General features: G+C 34.1%; 1 protein-coding gene across 1 annotated transcript in view; it reads right to left on the reverse strand.

The window, feature by feature from the left end:
• LOC137632372 (vitellogenin receptor Yl-like) overlaps positions 1-7016 on the reverse strand; it is a 312027-nt gene that overhangs the window by 267877 nt on the left and 37134 nt on the right. The gene's annotated exons all lie outside the window — the stretch shown is intronic.

Genomic DNA, 7016 nt, shown 5'->3' on the forward strand with positions numbered 1-7016 from the left:
TAGCTTGGGTGGAGAGGAGGCTTGGGCGCTGATCATATAGTATATGGTCAGTCTCTAGGGCATTGTCCTGCTTACTATGGCAATGTCACTGTCCCTTGCCTCTGCCATTCATGAGCGAACTTTAAAGACCTTTAAAAACCTAAGAATCCTCATGCTTTCCGTATTTGGTCCTACGTAGTCTCCAGCATTACACTACCTCACTATTTCTCCCATATGGCGCACACACACACACACACACACACACCACACACACACACACACACACACACACAAACAAGCAACTATTCTTGACCTGCGTAATGTGTGTTTATTTAAAAGAGCTTCAGCAAGTATCTACGATTACTCAACACACACGAGAAAACTTGCCCAATTTAATTTGATTACTCTCTGTTTCCTTCCATAATTTATAATCTATCTTACCGTTCTTATAATTTGCCTAGCAATCTTTTCTCCTCTATCCTACGTCTAAACCTACCCCACGGCAGTCACCACTTAAGGCTTCTCTTACGGCCCACTCACGCCCACAAACACCCGCTCCAGCGCAATGACACGCTCAACAGGTGGGGCTTCCACTTTATCCGAAATCTTCTCACTTTCTCCCACTTTGCTTCGTTTAGCGCCTTGGATTCGGCTCAGGTCGAAAATACAAGAGACCAGACTTAAAGTATTGCACTATATACTACACGCAAACACAAATAGTTGCATTAGAAAAACAGTTTGATTTAAAATTGTTTATGAACTTGAGCATTTTCTCTTTTATTATTATTATTATTATTATTATTATTAGTATCATTATTATTATTATTATTATTATTATTATTATCATTATCATTATTAATAATAGCCAGGCTACAACCGTAGCTAGAAAAGCAGGATACTACAAGCCGCTTGAAAATAGCCAAGAGTTAAGGAAATAAATAAATAATATATGACAAATTTGCCATATTTAAACTATGAAGAGAGACTTCTGTCTACATGTTCTAAATAAATTTTTTTTTTTTTTTTTGCAAATTTGAACTCTGAAGTTCCACCGATTCAACCGCCCAATTAGGAAGATCGTCCCCAATCTGATCACAGGGGGATTAAAACTTCTCGAATACAGTATAGTATTGAACCATGTAATGGAAACTGTATAACTGTTAGAATTAACTGCACACTTAGTATTACGTAAAGGATGGTACATCTTGTTAGATCTGAATTCAAAGGATGGTCAGAGTTATGTAAAATCTTATGAAACATGCATTAGAACTAACTGGACGGGCGGTGTCAGAGTGATATCAAAATCAGGAATATGAAATTTAATAGACCTAAAGTTCCTGTCGAAAAGATTAAGATTACAATCAGCAGCTGAAGACCAGGCAGGAGAACAATACTCGAAACACGGTAGAATGAAAGAATTAAAAATTCCTTCAGGACAGATGGATCACCAAAATCTTAAAGACTTTCTCAAAAAGCCTATTTTTGGGCAATAGAAGTTTCTCAAAAGTAAATTTGCAATAAAAAAAACTCCACCTTAAATTTTTAATGAGTTGTATATAGTTAAAGAAACATTATCAATGCAGAGATAAGGAAGTTGAGGAGCCACTGTCCTCATATTTCACAGTTTTGTTTAGTGTCTCATAATTTGTCTCATGCACTAATCTAGCTAGACCTCTATGAAGGGATTCAACAGCCCCAGATCTACATTTAGAAGATGAAACTGATGCAACGAGCATAGCATCATTTGCATATGCAATGAGCTTGTTTTCTAGGCCAAATATATACAGTATACTACATATATCATATGAAACGTGAATCCACGAGTGCTTGGATTCCTAATTACTTAAACAAGTAGAATACCCAGAGACAACCATTACATGCTGACAATCATCATAACTGGGAATACATTTATTGTCACCAACATTTATTACCATTATTAAAACAATTTTCACCAATGAAATGGGGCTCCTGTATAGTTGTTATTTTAACTCTATTAAATACCTTGATCATGGAAATCAAAATAACAATAAAATCAACAAACTAGCATCCATTCAAATTCAAATACTATTGTACTAGTATAGTGGATCAAAAACTTAATTTCTACTTCATAGAGTGTATCGCTCTTAAACCCCTGCTATATAACCCAAGCATTTGCCACATATTTCTACATCTGGCCTCTCCGTGCAAATAAAAGATCCAATATCAGTATAAAATTTCGATACAAAGCTGCCTGTTAACCGTAGGTCAACGATAGACGTAAAGCAGATGCAATGGTCAAGATACATAAAGCTCTTGGGTGAAAAGAGGACGAAAAAAATAAAGACTAGAAGAAACAAGGATCTTACAGTGGAAGACTTCCTTTACATAAAGATAAATTCGTCCCACTTTTGGATCGGAAAAAAAAAAAAAAAAAAAAAAAAAAAAAAAAAAAAAAAAAAAAAAAAAAAAAAAAAAAAAAACGCTGATAAGCTGAAGTTTGTACCCCATGGCACACAAATCACACAACCAGGTAGGTTTTTGAATTGGTTATTCCTTTGACGATATCATACAACACCACTGAATTTTGCAGTAACCGAACATTTTTACCGGCAATTCGTCATACAAAAACGGTAGAATAAAATAAAAACTATTTAGGTGTCCAAGATTTCAAGGAAATGCCAGCAATCTCTCATCTGGTTGCTGCATTATCACCTTACATCAGTCCCTTCATATCAAGCTACAAGATTTCTTACAGGCTTTACAGCATGGCATCATCTCATTTTGACCGTCCCCCATCTTCTCTAAGGCCATTTAGCTTCCGGCAATACATAAATTTCTGTGTTATTACAGAACCTCGTATATTCTCTCTCTCTCTCTCCTCTCTCTCTCTCTCTCTCTCTCTCCTCTTCTCTCTCTCTCTCTCTCTCTCTCTCTCTCTCACTATGGTTAGCCCCTTATTCGACCACAGAGCTACTCCTGGAATACCAGGTCCCATCTCATCATATCATCCTGCAGAGCGCGTCCTATATTCCTGAATAAGGCCTCTATAAGCTTGTACACTAAACTTGTCCTCACCCAAGGACACTATACAAGATCATGATACAAAGATTTACAGACTAACTTGGAAAATTATCCTGGCAGGGGCATAATGGCGATACATAAACCATGAACTTGTTTTTACCACATAACCGCAATATGAAGTGTAAAATCACAAGCGCCAAGAGATAAAGAGTACGAAAATCTACAATCTTAAAAGAATACTACACTGTCCGAGCATGAACTTTTTTTTTTCAAATATACAAAGAACACATTTAAAAAAACAGACAGCATAAAGTTCAATTATGAAAACAAAATCAAATGCAGTTATGAACACAATACACAAGATTTCCAGCCCTAATTCTAGTACAAATGCAGGCCAGGAGACCTCACTTACAAACAGTGCACCCCTCACCACAACGTACTCTCTCACAAACCAACTTAGAAAAAGGCAAATGAATGGGAATCGTTGTCTGTGATCAGAGAACTAGGAATAATAAAACAGATGTGATGAATAAAGAATATGCTTCATATTGCATAGCAAGAATTCACTTCGCCACAGATGGTTCACATTCTTTGCGTTTATATTTCTTTTGAGAAAGTGATACATAATGAGAAAAAGTGCTTCTTTATATCTTTAATTTCTCATTAAGTAGTAGCAATATTAAATTATGAGAGAGAGAGAGAGAGAGAGAGAGAGAGAGGAGAGAGAGAGAGAGAGAGAGAGAGAGAGAGATTTGCATCTATCGAGTAATAAATCAATGATATAACGAAGTCAATTGTTCCAACTGTTTATTTTTTCTCAAAAGAAAGAGCTAAACGCCAGGGATGTGAACCGTGTGGGGAGGACGTGAACTCTAGCGTATGAAGTATCACGTGGTATATTGTTACATTAGCATCACATCTGTCTTCTCTGTTCAAATAATGTGATAAAATCCGGTCACATCATGTTGATGGAATCATAGGAACTGCAAATTATCTGAATGCAAACCGAGAACTTCTTGCAAACTAAGAGAAAAATAATCTAATAAAAATAGGATAAAACAGGAAACAAATTATGTGTATGTACTATAATTTCTCCGTGGCAAGTTGTTAGTATTTTTAACCCCAACAGAAAAAAACAAGAGAGTTTGAGTCCACAAACGGACGGAACGATCTTAGTATACTCCATTAACCCCACTAACGAACTAGGTACTTGATAGTAAGCCGAATGTGGTGGAAAAGACTAAAAACCATAAGTTTACAATAATATCGTTTGAACTAAGGTCTGAGAGACCTTTTGAACGCAAGGTCTTAAGAACAAGTATTTTTAGACCTAGTCTGGCCAGATAAAGGCTTATTCTTGATATATATTATATATATATATATATATATATATTATATAATATATATATATATATATAATATAATATATATATATATTGTAATTATTATATTTAATCATATATATAATATAATATATTTAATCATATATATATATAAATATATATATAATATATATATATATATTTAATTATATAATATATATATATGTATATATGTATATATATAATTATATATATATATATATATATATATATATATATATATATATATATGTATATATATATATATATATATATATATATATATATATATATATAAATAATATACCTGCACATACAAACAAACTCCTAAATAAAGATAAAATGCAAAGGCACGATAAGAGCGACTGCCTTACAACACCCCCCCCCCCCCACATAAAGGATGTCTGCATCCATAAAAACAACGTTGATGAAAACGCGTTAAAAAGGGAACCGACGCAACAAAATGTATTCGTCCTCATGACTTGCTGTGTTCTTTATCTTTCGGAAGCAACGTTTTACCGGCCATATTGCGAAAGGGTGCATTGATTCCCAGAGTAAATACACAACACACAGTGATCTAAGCGCATAATTACAAATGATACAAGATGCAAGACATATTTGGGATTTACCTCATGACATTGTAAGTCTCATAAATAAACAACAAACAGAAGTGAAAAAAATATGAGCTTGAATTTATGTTATCTCAAAAAAACACAGTGTTGTCTAACAGTAGTGATAGTTTGTGTATATATTTATTTATCTTTCTACACACGATGTACACACACATACACACACACACATATATATATACATATATATATATATATATATATATATATTATAGATATATATATATATATATATATATATATATATATAAAGCTTTTCTGCTTGAGAGCAATGGATTCGTATGCAGTATTTTGAAAGGAAGTTACTAAAGAATGATACTGACCAAACCCAACAACGCTTTTCTTCACTGACCGGAAGACTGGCATTCAAAACATTTAGAATTTAAGGCTAATATTACCAAATGATAACAACTCCCGGACTTTTTCGAAGAAAAAAAAACAACTTACATAAACTGAATAAGAATACATATTCAAATTGGCATAGAACATTAGAAAAAAACGAAGCTATAACAATATCTTGGATACAGAGCATTTTCAGGTAAAAATCAAACTATAATTCCTTGTTCCAAAGATAAAAAGAAATGTTAGGAAAACAATCGAGAAGTTGCAGATAAAAAACGCCTGTTTAAGACATATCATTCTTGGGGAAGGCGATATAAAATAAAATCAACACATCTTAGACTATAAAATAGATAAGCAACACGAGAGAGAGAGAGAGAGAGAGAGAGAGAGAGAGAGAGAGAGAGAGAGAGAGAGAGAGAGAGAGAGAGAGAGAGAGAGAAAATAAAAATGGTCTAGAATCGACAAGACAAATATTTGGTATGAAAATACTGTAACATCAAAGACCAGGAAACCCGGTAAAAGAACACAATGAAACCCTTTGTTTACCCTTTCCTCTTTCTATCGTTACTGAAAGAAAATCCGTTTGAAGTTCTGTCGAGTCATTAATTTTTATTGCTATTTACACAAATATTAAACTGCCATTAACATTATGATAATTAATACAGCAAAAATAAAAAAAATGTATGACAATAATGCTAAAACTCCTTCAAAACTTTGTAAACATAAAATTCGTCTGATCATTCTAAGCAGTACAAAAGGCAGTCTCTTTCACCTGGACGTTCCTTACTGAAAGAAAGGGCTGTTGTGGAAGAAGCCTAAAATAATAAACACCCCTCATCTTTCAAGCTCTAGACACTTCAAAAAGGCCAATGCCTCCATCAAAAAAACAAGGAGGAAGGGAGCAGGACATTTCATCCTTAAGCATTTTATTGATCAATCAATTTGGATTTAATTTGGAAACCTACAAAAAGAATTTAAGTGTTTTTTCGCCGGGAAATCAAAGGAGGAAGAACTAGATGGGGGATCATATGGAGAAACATTGGTACTTTTATGTCGAGTAAATGTAAAATATCACAGATAAGCGAGCCTCAAATACGAATGATGAAACAAGAACAAAAGCTTATCATTAATAATTTATAAAATTCCCTAAAATTTTCCATTAAGAAGCATAAAACTTAACGCAAATCTATATAGTAAACAACCACTTGTGGCGACCACACCATTAATAGATACAACTCAAAAATATTCCACCCTCCAAGACGAGTAAGATAAGATGAAAATAAAAGAAACCAACGACAAAGAAAACCGACGATTGATCATCTACGGAAGGTAGCAATTTTTCTTCTACCCTTTTATCCATATACAATAGACTCGCTTTATCATATACAATGAACTCTCTTACTGCATACACAATAGTCTCTATACAGGCACAACACGTTCACTTTCTTATCCACGGCAGAGGCTCAGAATGCTAATCCTGTGTTCCTTGGAACAATAGGCATTGAAATGGTGATCAAATGGGAGACTGCTGCTGCTGCTGCGGATACTCATGAAGGTGAGCTTCTTGCTTCTCAGGGATTTACATGCCCAAGGATTCACATTACTAACAACGAAATATCGGGATTTTGCTTTCCCAACAAAATTTTACTATTGAAAAATTCCGGCATTTCCACATCTAAGAGTCAGTAGTTGAGGAACGAAACAC

Source organism: Palaemon carinicauda, chromosome 41 (assembly GCF_036898095.1).
Source record: "Palaemon carinicauda isolate YSFRI2023 chromosome 41, ASM3689809v2, whole genome shotgun sequence".
Classification (NCBI taxonomy): Eukaryota; Metazoa; Arthropoda; class Malacostraca; order Decapoda; family Palaemonidae; genus Palaemon; species Palaemon carinicauda.